The sequence below is a fragment of the Pelobates fuscus genome, chromosome 8, assembly GCF_036172605.1.
Source record: "Pelobates fuscus isolate aPelFus1 chromosome 8, aPelFus1.pri, whole genome shotgun sequence".
NCBI lineage: Eukaryota > Metazoa > Chordata > Amphibia > Anura > Pelobatidae > Pelobates > Pelobates fuscus.
The window spans coordinates 146,152,441-146,165,390 of NC_086324.1; positions in this window are offsets into that span (position 1 = coordinate 146,152,441).

Sequence of the window (12,950 nt, forward strand, 5' to 3'; positions counted from 1 at the left end):
CTCGTTTGTTGTGTCCTCCCCTGTCTGAGAAAATTCCTACAGAAGACTGCAGACCAAGCGGCACCAACTTTTGCACATCTGACAGTTGATGACCAAGATTTCCAAGATTTCAACTCACCCTGTATTCCGCTGCAAACTATCCCTTTTACTGATAAAGTGCAAGAGTTTTAGGTAGGGAACCAGCTTAGGGACAGCGTCCATCTCTATGGAATTGACTGCCGTGCGGAGATGTGGTGGACAAGCCACTGCGGGATACCAGCGGAGTGAAGAAAGTTCCTGACCGTATTGACGGATGAGCTGCAGCCTATTAGGGACAGAAAGGGACAGAATTGCACTTTGCAATAACACCTAGCTAGCGGTCATGGGGTTTCTGTGCCTTTGGGCTAACACGTCTTCTGGTATTAACAAATAAAGTTTATCTTTTTAGTGTCTAACATTTCATAGGGGGGACTGTTGTAGAATTATTAAAAAACCTTTATTAAATTTCCCCATTAACTCCATCTAACTTCATTATATGACAGATTTTCCTAACAGCATTTAGAATATTAGAATGAGAATGTATTTTCTAGAAGGATATGACTAACACCGGAATTGTCAAGTTCCTGTAACATGAAACAAAGTATACCATAGTTAGATCATGAGAAACTGCACTAATGAAATGTCCATTCACTAAAAAAGCCTTGAACCTGACCTCGAATATAACATCACTAACCACTCAAAATGGCGCCTAAAGCCCCCCTCCCATCGAGTAAAGCCTCGTGCTAAGCAAGATGACGCCTGAACCATCGTGTCCACACCCGTGTCCAAGATGACGCCACCTCCCGGTGGGAGGACACTTAGCCAGCCACTTAGTACTTGAGCCAATTAATAATATTGATGGGTGGATATTGACATAGCCACTTAACACTTAACCCAATTAATGATGTTTATTTGTTGTTATCTTGATATTCAATGATGATGTAATATTGCTCTTATAAGGGTCTGCGAGCCCGCTTTTTAACCAGATGCCATTACATTTTCTCGAAGTTCTTTTAACCTGAACTCCGTGTGTCAGTGTGAATTTACTTCTGCGTATACGCAATTTAATCATCTCAGATTTGGACAGGAACAGATAGACATTCAAACATATTTGTTTGCTTAAAACAATCTATATCAATTATATGCGGGTATGTCTGATTCAGAATGTGTGTCTGTTAGTATGTATCTGTCTGTGTGTGTGTATATGTGTAATAGCCACTAAATATACATTCTCAGTTGCCATTTAGGGATCTTATTCATTGTAGACATGACTCTAAGCTGATCATTTCTTTAACACACTTGCTACAGGCACTTTCTGTCCTTGTTTTGGGGGGCAATTGGATTGATGTTTTATCACCATTTTGCCCCCTCCTAGTTTAAGTACATCATAACAAAACCTCTGAACTGCTCACTGAGAACATGTGTTCCCTTTTGAGAAAGATGCAAACCATCTTTTTTGTACAGATCATTTCCATTACAAATATAGCTACCGTGATAAATGAAGCCAAATCCTTGCTCCCGACACCATTCACCAAGCCACAAGTTAAGGTTCCTAATACGCATCCACCTGTCATTCTGAGTGTTATGCACAGGCCGAACTTCAGATGAATGACAGTGTGGGAGCAACCTGACGTATATCATTGGCAAAAACACAAAAAAAACTTCCATTACATCTGAAACCTCATTGCAAGCCAAGTCATTTGTCCCTAGATAGACTACATGCTTTGCTTGCTTAACAATATTAAAAATACGTCTCCTGGGGGGGGCGTGTCCTGGACGCGGACCGGAGCAGCCGCATGTAATCAGAGCTCCGTGCCGCCACGACTATAAAGGAGATATTAAAGCCCGATAAGAGCAATTTGGATCGGCATCAAAGCACGATGTCGCACCCCAAAGGCAAGAGAACAGGGGACAGGGGAGAAAAGTCCAACTTCTTCGCCTCCAGGTCGGGACAGGCGAAGACTCCGCAGCAGCCTGAGCAGGCCCAAGATGGCGCAGGTGAGGAGTATGATGTAGACACCCAGCAGGGGGAAAACGAAAGCCCACTGACACACAGCTCGATCAGGAAACTCCTAGACGAAATGTCAGACAAAATAGTGGGGAAAATGGACAGTGCCATGAAAGTTCTGAGAACAGAAATACAGGATTTAGGCCAGCGCACCTCTAGGACGGAGGAACAAATCACTGAAATTGCGGAGGCCCACAATTCACTTGCAGACACTGTAGAAGGCCTGGTCGCACGACTAAACGACCAGGACCTTAAAATAGCAGATATGGAAGATAGGGCACGCCGCAACAACCTCCGCATAAGGGGAATATCGGAGACTGTTAAGAATGAGGACCTTAACGCCCATGTCACGGGCCTACTAAAAGCACTTGCTCCGGACCTGCCGCTGGACCTGCTCCTGCTGGATCGGATCCATAGGACCGCTAGACCAAAATTCTTACCACCAGAAACGCCGAGAGATACTCTGCTAAGAATGCATTACTTTCATGCTAAGGAAGTTATCCTGAATGCGAACAGAAAAAGGAAAGAAATGCCTGCAGCCTACAGAGGGATAACCATATACTCAGACATCTCCTCTTACACCTTAAAGAGACGGCGCGACTTCAGAGATATCACCGTTCAGCTCCGAGACAACCACCTCCCTTACCGATGGGGATACCCTACAAAGCTCCTGGTGCTACGTGAGGGGAGGACCACAACCATTGGATCCCCAGAGGAAGGCCGCCGTATTCTAGGAGACTGGAACATCGCACCTGCACCGACGACTGAGCAGGAGAACAGTAACATCAGAGCTTCACCGGACTGGAAAAAGGCGAAAAGGAGATAACTCCAAAGAGACTGAGTTAAGGCCTTACGGCATAACAAGCTGTAGGACTCTAAATCCAGGGGCTGGGTAACGTACACCACCATTCGAACTGCAACGGGGTAAGGTAGTGCTCACGATGGGGCACAGGGGTGGGCGAGGGAACACGGTTTTAATATATAAGCTTGGGAACGACACAACCACTGCCCGTAAAATAGCCATCTATTACATAGGAGAGTACTATTACCTAGACACACCCAACCACAGGTAGACAGCTTGCTGGAGGGAGGGATACGCATTCAACATTCACCTACACCCAGATTGAGGGAATAAATAAAATATTAAAAAAAAAATAAAAAATAAAAAAAACACAAAAAACAAAAATAAAAATAATGAAAATAAAAAAAATACATATATACAAAAAAAAAAAAAAAAGGGGGAACACACAGACAAACTAAAATTGTATAATTGTATAACTGTAGAAATCGTAGTAACGGACTCGCAGGGCTAAGTACACTAGTTGGGACATCCCAACAAACACTAGTTATAGTTGTAGCGGGAGTTAGATCCCGAAGGACTAGAGGCCTTACGCCTCTACCCCCAAGGCACGACTATGCAGTGCCACGCCGTATTAATGGCGCGAATACTTCTTCGGTATACCATTGTAAATACTTTTGTTATTGTTACTGTTTTGTTATATGTTGATTTGTATATTGTATGTATACTACATGTTCAATACTGTGCTCCAAAGGGGGGGATTGGGTTAGTGGGTGACCCGACCCCGGCCATCTTGGAGCTAGCTCACCCGCCTACAGAAAACAGAACATCAGATAGTTCCGCAGACCCCACTAGCATAATGGAGACAACACAGAGGGTCTCACTGCCCCGCTTGATAGAGCTGGGGAGGGCAGTGACCCTCACATACATAGACCAGAGTCACAGGTATAAGAGATGCAAACATCACAAACCACCGTGAAGCTTTGCACCTTTAATGTTAGAGGCCTCAACGCCCCGGTAAAACGCCATCTCCTCACCAGAGAAGTGAGAACTCTGGGAGCAGACATACTATGCCTCCAGGAAACTCATTTTCGACACAATGACCACCCAGCAATATTGACCAAAGACTTCCCGCACCAGTTCCATGCCACGGCACCCACTAAAGCTAGAGGAGTATCCATCCTCATTAGCAAAACGGTCTCATTCACGCTGCAGACTGTGGACATAGATCAGACTGGCAGATATATCATACTTGTAGGACTGTTTAACGATATGCAATATACCATTGTGAATATGTACTCCCCAAACACCAATCAAAGGAATTTTCTGCACAAGATTCTAACTAGGACGGCCACAGCGCAAAAGGGAATCACGATCATAGGAGGGGACTTCAACCACATCTTTGACCCACAGACAGATACCACATTACATTCACGTAGCAAACGTCACCGCCCCCTGAAGAGACAATGTAGAGCCATAGCAAAATTACTCCATGACCAACATCTATACGACGCCTGGAGAGTTACGCACCCCACAGAAAGGGCTTACACCCACTTTTCAGCGGTACACAATTCGTACTCTAAAATAGATGGGTTCCTCATAGCTGGGTCGGCATTAGACCAAATCATTGATAGTGACATACAGCAGTTCACATGGTCAGACCACGCTCCGGTAACTATAGAGCTAAAAAATATCTATGACTTCAAAAATCGCAGCCCGTGGAAAATAAACAGTTCACTGCTGCGGGACGAGGGATTTGCAAGGACCCTATCGGAGGACCTTCATACATACTTCCAACACAATGACACAGGGGATGTCTCAGACTCCACTCTATGGCTAGCGCATAAAACAGTAGCTCGAGGCCTACTGATCAGAAGGGCAGCCTATGTGAAAAAGACTGTGGCGAAACCAGCTTCGCCACTGTGAACTGGAGAGGCCTGGCTGCTAGCCTCCTGCCCGCTGACTATGGCCCCTGGACATATTGCACTTTAAAGACTATATTTGGGCATGTACTAATTTATATTGCTGCTACTGGCCCTTTAAAATCAGCAATGGACATTTTGGGACTACTGTCCCTTTAAGACTGTGAAGCATATCCTATTGTACTGCCTGTATATTGTATATGTATTTATGTATGCAGTTAACCTGGGTTATATATATATATGCAGCCTTCATCTGATTGTTTGGTAGAATCACTCCATTCATTGTATTGAGGAAACTACCGAACAACCAGACCACCCAGGATTAAGTGTGCCTCCAATTACCGTTTGCAACAATGTTGCAAACGGGTAATTGGCAATCATGTAATGTGTTCTGTGTCCTCTGGGTGGCCGCCATTCAGGAAACAACCACGTGGCGGCGGCCATCTTTAACTGCCGAACAGCGGTGTTTTGCCGTCGAGTGTCTGGAACTGAAATCGGACACTCGACTAGGCAAACACCGCTGAGACCTCCATACTTCCAGAAATTCGTATGGAAACTACCGAATGACCCGCCGTTCGGTAGAAAGAGCCCCATAAACAAGGGAATTCATTCAAACCCCGCTCTATAACACAGGCAATTCGCCTGTTTTCATTCCCTTGTTTGTGACCGACCGCAGGGCCAAAATGCATGGAACTGTTTTCGGATACTTTACCCATGCGGTCGGTCAAATCTTTGGAACTTCATATCTCCCGAACCATTCATCCGAATGACCTGATTCTTGGATATGTTGTCCCCCTGAATAAGGGCTATCAGGGGATATCTGTTTTGGAGGTGTAGCATATGTATTTGGGGTACATCCAGGAATTGGGGAAAATGGTGTACAGTATAATTGTGTTAAGTGTTAATCTAAGGGGAGGAAATGTGTGGGAGGTACATCCATGTGATTGGTTAATTTCATCCTCCCCCTGGGAGTGTCCTGTATGTACTTGTTGGTAATAAAAGCCAGACTGGGTGTCCCAGTCTAGAGTTCTTGCTTAACCCTCAAAGCGATGTGTCGTCTCGGTCTTTGGGGGAATGGGATTGCATGCTGACTGCCAAGAGTGTAAGCCGATGTCTGCTTTTCTTGTTCAGCTGTTCCAGTGTTCGTGTGGTTCCAGTCGGGAGAATGGTGTTTGCAGTAGCTGCCTGTGCATCTGGAAAGGGGATTATCGCCTAAACTGGGTTTTATCCTCTTGTAAGTGAAACGGTCCGTTACAAAGACGAACCAGGCACAACTCAGATCCTGGCAGGTAGAACTATATAACCTTAACAGACTCAACCAACACACCCCCTCCCCAGAGACTAGAAACAAGATAACCCAGATTACGAGACTTATGCACCAACACGCACTTGGAACACTCAACACCCACATGCAGAAGCTTAAGCTAACCCACTATGTACAAGGGAATAAGGCGAGCAAATTGTTAGCACAAAGGATAAAAACTAGACAGGCGCAACAAAAAATATCCTATATCACAGACCAAGCAGGTATACCAATACGTACCCCAAAAGGCATAAGCGATGTGTTCGCTACATACTACTCATCGTTATATAACATTCAACACGACACGAAGGTTAGTCACCCGACGAACACTAGCATTAGAAGCTACCTAGATGGTGTGCAACTACCTAAGATCACGAAGCAACAGCAGCTAGACCTAACAAAACCAATAACAACTTTGGAAGTCGAGGAATTAATTAAAGGTCTCCCAGCGGGGAAATCCCCGGGACCGGATGGATTTGACAACCAGTATTACAAAAAATTCAAAACCACACTTGCACCATACTTAGCCAGATTATTTACAGTGGCCACTCAGAAAGGGGAACTCCCCACGGATACACTAGCCGCTCACATCGTAACGCTCCCAAAACCTAACAAAACCCCGACTATCCCGCAGAACTTCCGACCAATCTCCCTTCTCAACACGGACGCAAAACTGTACGCCAAATTGTATGCTAACAGACTAAGTGTAATTCTCCCACACATAATACATGATGACCAGGTGGGCTTCATTAAGGGGAGACAGGGGGCGGACAACACCAGGAAAGTGGTTAATATCTGTCAGGGTACCTGAGGCCTCTACCTCTAAGGGAGGTAGAGACTTGGTGGTGTATCCGTCCAGGCGAGCTGTTTCCTCCGTTCCTCGCGGTTCATCCAGTCACTTAAACACCGGCCGCGAGGAATCCACGTCCTTTTCTAGCAGGACGCTCAATACGTGACGTCATGACGCTAGCACGAGCAATCTGTCACTCAAGTGTCCGATATCCAATCGGTACTTGTCAGAGGCGTGATTTCCATCCAGAGCCAGGGTATTTAAGCTTACTCCTTACTTCAGCTCATTGCCCTGTCGTGGTTCTAGCTTGTCTAGTCACTCTGTGCTCTGGTATTCTAGTTTGCTCTCTTGGTTTTGACTCGGCTCGTTGTACTACCCTGTTTCTCTGTTATCCCTTGACCCGGCTTGTCTCTCGCTTATCTGTCTTCTCGTTCCCTCGACCTCGGCTTGTCTCTGACTATTCTTTACTCTCGGTACGTTAGTCCGGCCATTCTAAGGCCCGGTATACGTACCTTTCCACTCTTTGTACTCTGCGTGTTGGATCCCTGTCCCGATCCTGACATTACGACAGGGCCAATGGATCCTGCAGGTACAAACAGTCAGCTTGGTTCTTCGGATCCCAGGTTTGACGCCATGGAACATAGGATGGATCAGATGGCTTTGGCACTACAGGCACTTTTGTCCCGTGCTAGTAATCCACCTGAGGAGACACGTACTCCTTCTATCTCTCCTGCAGTCTCAGGTCTAGAGGTAGCCACTGTAGGTGCTTCTTCCCGTATTACCCCACCAGTACGTTATGGCGGGTCACCGGAGAAGTGTCGTGGCTTTCTAAACCAGATTAGCATCCATTTCGAACTACAACCCCGCTCTTATCCTACAGATAGAGCAAAAGTTGGATTTATTATTACTCTGCTCATTGAAAAAGCTTTGAGATGGGCCAATCCTTTATGGGAGAATGATAATCCACTCGTCTATAATTATAATGCCTTTGTAGCTGCGTTTAGAAGAACTTTTGACCCTCCTGGCAGAAAGGTCAATGCAGCTAGATTAATGTTGCGCCTTAAACAGGACAATCGAACACTTGTGGATTATGCACTAGAGTTCAGATCCTTGGCGGCAGAAGTTAAGTGGAACGAACAGGCTTATATAGATGTGTTTCTGAATGGGTTATCAGATGTAATTCTTGACGAGGTCGCTACTAGAGAACTCCCTGAAAATTTGGAGGATTTAATTTCTTTTATATCTCGTATTGATGAACGCTTAAGAGAGAGGCAGAACACTCGAGATAAGACCCGTAGACCCTCCTTTAAGCTAGCGCCTACCTTTCAAATCTCTGAGTTCGAGGACTTATGTATTCCTGAACCTATGCAGATAGGCAGTACTCATCTCACTGAAAGGGAGAGACAGTACAGGAGAAGGGAGGGTTTATGTATGTATTGTGGAGTCAGGGGTCATTTACGCCTAAATTGTCCCAATCGTTCGGGAAACGCTCGCACCTAAGTTCCTCTAGAGGACAGGCCTTGGGTGTTTCTACTTTGTCCTCTATTCACAACTACAAGGAGCTCAGGCTTGTGTTACCCGTTTCTTTAAAGTGGGAGAAGGGAGTAGTTAAGGCTATGGCACTAATCGATTCTGGAGCTGCTGAGAGCTTTATAGATCAGGGTTTTGCTGCCAAGCATGCTATTCCATCCCAGTTAAAAGAGACACCTCTGGCTGTTGAGGCCATCGATGGTAGACCGTTACTTGAGCCTGTTATTTTTCATGAGACCATACCGATTAACTTGACTGTTGGCATCCTGCATAAAGAGGATATATCCTTGATGCTCATTTCTTCTCCGTCTATTCCCATAGTTCTGGGGTACTCCTGGCTGAGGAGACACAACCCTATTATTAATTGGGAGTCAGGGGAGATAGTTTCGTGGGGAGAGAATTGTCAAGAAAAATGCTTGCGGAAGGTCTTACCTCTTGGATTAACTAATACATCGAATACCTCTGACAATCCTACAGAGACACAAATTCCGTCTCAGTATCTAGATTTAAAGGCAGTATTTGACAAAAAGAAAGCCGATACCTTACCCCCACACAGGTCCTTTGATTGCAAAATTAACCTACTCCCTGGTACCATGCCTCCCAGAGGTCATGTATACCCATTATCTATAAAGGAGAACTCAGTCCTAGAGGAATATATTCACGAAAATTTAGACAAGGGATTCATCAGGAGGTCCTCCTCCCCTGCCGGGGCTGGATTTTTTTTTGTTAAAAAGAAAGATGGTTCTTTGAGACCTTGTATTGATTATCGAGGCCTGAATAAGATAACCATTAAAAATGCCTACCCGATTCCCTTGATTACCGAACTCTTCGATCGTTTGAAGGGCTCTACAATTTTCACCAAGTTAGACCTCAGAGGGGCATATAACTTGGTGAGAATCCAGCAGGGACATGAGTGGATGACGGCATTCAATACTCGATATGGCCACTATGAATATACTGTCATGCCTTTTGGGTTATGCAATGCGCCAGCAGTATTCCAAGATCTGATTAACGAGGTTCTTAGGGAATTTCAGCAAGAGTGCGTCATTGTATACCTAGATGATATACTCATTCATTCTAGTGACATTGAGATTCATCACAAACAAGTCAGGAGGGTTTTGCACAAGCTTCTCCAGCATGGCTTGTACTGCAAGTTGGAGAAATGTAGCTTTGATCAAACCCAGGTAACCTTTCTCGGCTATGTGATCTCTGGGGAGGGATTTAAGATGGATCCGGATAAGCTCCAATCCATTCTAGAGTGGCCTTTACCCACAGGTCTTAAAGCCATACAGAGATTTATTGGTTTTTCCAATTATTATAGGCGCTTTATTAAGGGCTATTCTTCCATTATTGCACCCATCACTAACATGACCAAACAGGGGGCTGACACTAAGAATTGGACTACTGAAGCTCTCCTTGCGTTCAAGACTCTCAAGGAGCTTTTCGCTTCCGCTCCAATTTTAGTTCACCCTGACACTTCTCTGCCATTTTTGCTCGAGGTAGACGCATCAGAGACTGGTTTAGGTGCTGTTCTATCTCAAAGGTTGGGTGTTGATAAACCATTACATCCATGTGGATTTTTCTCTAAAAAATTGACCGGTACTGAAAGCAGGTATGACATTGGTGACAGAGAATTACTAGCGGTTATCAAGGCTTTGAAAGAATGGAGACATTTATTGGAAGGTACATTACATCCTGTTACCATCCTGACAGACCACAAAAACTTGTCCTATATCGGAGAGGCCAAGCGTCTGTCCTCCAGGCAGGCTCGTTGGTCGTTGTTTCTTACCCATTTCAATTACGTTCTGACTTACAGACCTGGGTCAAAGAATTCTAAAGCCGATGCGCTATCTCGCCAATATGAACCCTCTGCTTCAGTTGAACCACTTTTGTCTTCCATTGTACCCAAATGCAATATTATTGCTAATACCAGTCTCAAAATTCATTCCCCGCTACTTGACCAGATCTTGAAATCGCAACATCTAGCTCCCGGAAACACTCCTGAGGGAAGAAACTTTGTTCCCCCTGAACTTCAACTGGAGCTCTTACAATGTTTTCATGAAAGTAAAATAGCTGGTCATCCTGGTATTCGCAAGACGTACTCTCTGATATCCAAGGATTTCTGGTGGCCTTCACTTCGTAAGGATATTGAGGAGTTCGTTGCAGCTTGTGAGACTTGTGCCAAGACTAAACTATCTCATGCATCCCCATGTGGCCTGTTACACCCCTTGGACATTCCTGAGAAACCGTGGTCCTGTTTGTCCATTGACTTTATCGTTGATTTGCCTGCTTCCAAAAGACAGACTGTTATCCTCACGGTGGTGGATAGATTTACCAAGATGGCCCATTTCGTGCCACTACCCAAACTTCCGACTTCTCCTGAATTGGCGGAGATTTTTGCGAGAGAAGTTTTTCGTCTACATGGGATCCCTTCAGAAATTGTTTCTGATAGAGGCTCTCAATTTGTCTCACGTTTCTGGAGATCCTTTTGTTCTCAAATGGGCATCAAATTGAACTTTTCCTCTGCCTATCACCCTCAGTCTAACGGAGCTGCTGAACGTACTAATCAAAAGATCGAACAGTATCTGCGTTGCTTTGTTTCCGAACACCAGGACGATTGGGTCGGTCTGATTCCTTGGGCGGAGTTCGCACACAATAACCTTGTTTGCGATTCAACTCGCTCTAGCCCTTTCTTCATGAACTATGGCTTTCATCCTTCGATTTTTCCTTCGGTTTCCTCTTCTCAGGGGATACCGTCGGTTGATGATCATGTCGCCAACCTGAAGAAATTATGGGACCAGACTCGACAAATTCTATTACATAGTTCCTCACTGTTCAAGAAACACGCTGACAAACATAGAAGAGCGGCTCCTGTTTTTGTTCCTGGGGATAGGGTATGGTTGAGTACTAAGAATATTCGCCTAAAAGTTCCGTCCATGAAATTTGCTCCTCGTTACATAGGTCCTTACAGGGTTCTCACTCGTATCAATCCGGTTGCGTATCGCCTTGCTCTGCCACCTGCCTTACGCATTCCTAATTCTTTTCATGTCTCCTTGTTGAAACCCCTCATTTGCAACAAATTCTCTTCTAAGGTCTCCTCGCCTCGTCCTGTTCAGGTGGAGGGTCGGGAAGAGTACGAGGTCAACTCCGTCATTGACTCCAGAATTTCAAGGGGAAAATTGCAATATCTGGTCAACTGGAAGGGATATGGTCCTGAGGAGAGGAGTTGGGTACCTCAGGAGGACGTCCATGCTTCTCGCCTTCGCAGAGCATTTCACCTTCGCTTCCCATCTCGCCCCGGTTCATTCCGCCCGGTGGGCGTATCTGAGAGGGGGGGTACTGTCAGGGTACCTGAGGCCTCTACCTCTAAGGGAGGTAGAGACTTGGTGGTGTATCCGTCCAGGCGAGCTGTTTCCTCCGTTCCTCGCGGTTCATCCAGTCACTTAAACACCGGCCGCGAGGAATCCACGTCCTTTTCTAGCAGGACGCTCAATACGTGACGTCATGACGCTAGCACGAGCAATCTGTCACTCAAGTGTCCGATATCCAATCGGTACTTGTCAGAGGCGTGATTTCCATCCAGAGCCAGGGTATTTAAGCTTACTCCTTACTTCAGCTCATTGCCCTGTCGTGGTTCTAGCTTGTCTAGTCACTCTGTGCTCTGGTATTCTAGTTTGCTCTCTTGGTTTTGACTCGGCTCGTTGTACTACCCTGTTTCTCTGTTATCCCTTGACCCGGCTTGTCTCTCGCTTATCTGTCTTCTCGTTCCCTCGACCTCGGCTTGTCTCTGACTATTCTTTACTCTCGGTACGTTAGTCCGGCCATTCTAAGGCCCGGTATACGTACCTTTCCACTCTTTGTACTCTGCGTGTTGGATCCCTGTCCCGATCCTGACAATATCCTCCTCTACCTGCAGATTCGGCGGCGGGGGGGTCTGCTGGTCTCCCTCGACGCCGAAAAAGCTTTCGATCGCCTACACTGGGGGTTCCTACAAGAAGTATTGGGTAGGTTTGATATCCCCGACAGCTTCGTGGTAGCTGTCAGAGCCCTTTACAGCGAGCCCGCGGCGCGAGTGCTGAATGCGGGGTTCCTGTCGGAGCCATTCCGCCTTACAAATGGTACGCGACAGGGATGCCCCCTGTCCCCGCTGCTCTATGTGCTGGCACTGGAGCCGCTAGCAGTTAAAATCAGAGAAAATCCCGCAATACACGGCCTAGAGCTAGGGGGAAGGGAATATAAAGCTAACCTATTTGCGGATGACATCCTGCTAACTCTAACCCAACCAAACTTGTCACTCCCAAACCTGTTGAGGGAAATAGAACTCTATGGGGAGCAATCATACTACAAACTCAACGTGACAAAAACGCAAGCAATGGGGATTGGGATAGCGCACGATACCATAGAAAACTTAAAAATGTCATTCCCGCTAGACTGGAGGGACGACCACCTCACTTTCTTGGGGCTGAAGATCCCAAAGGACCCTAAAAAACTCTTGCAGTTAAATTATGGGAGGTTACTAGATGAATTCATCGCTACCTTGAAGCACTGGGATAGCAAGTTTATGTCCTGGGTGGGTAGAA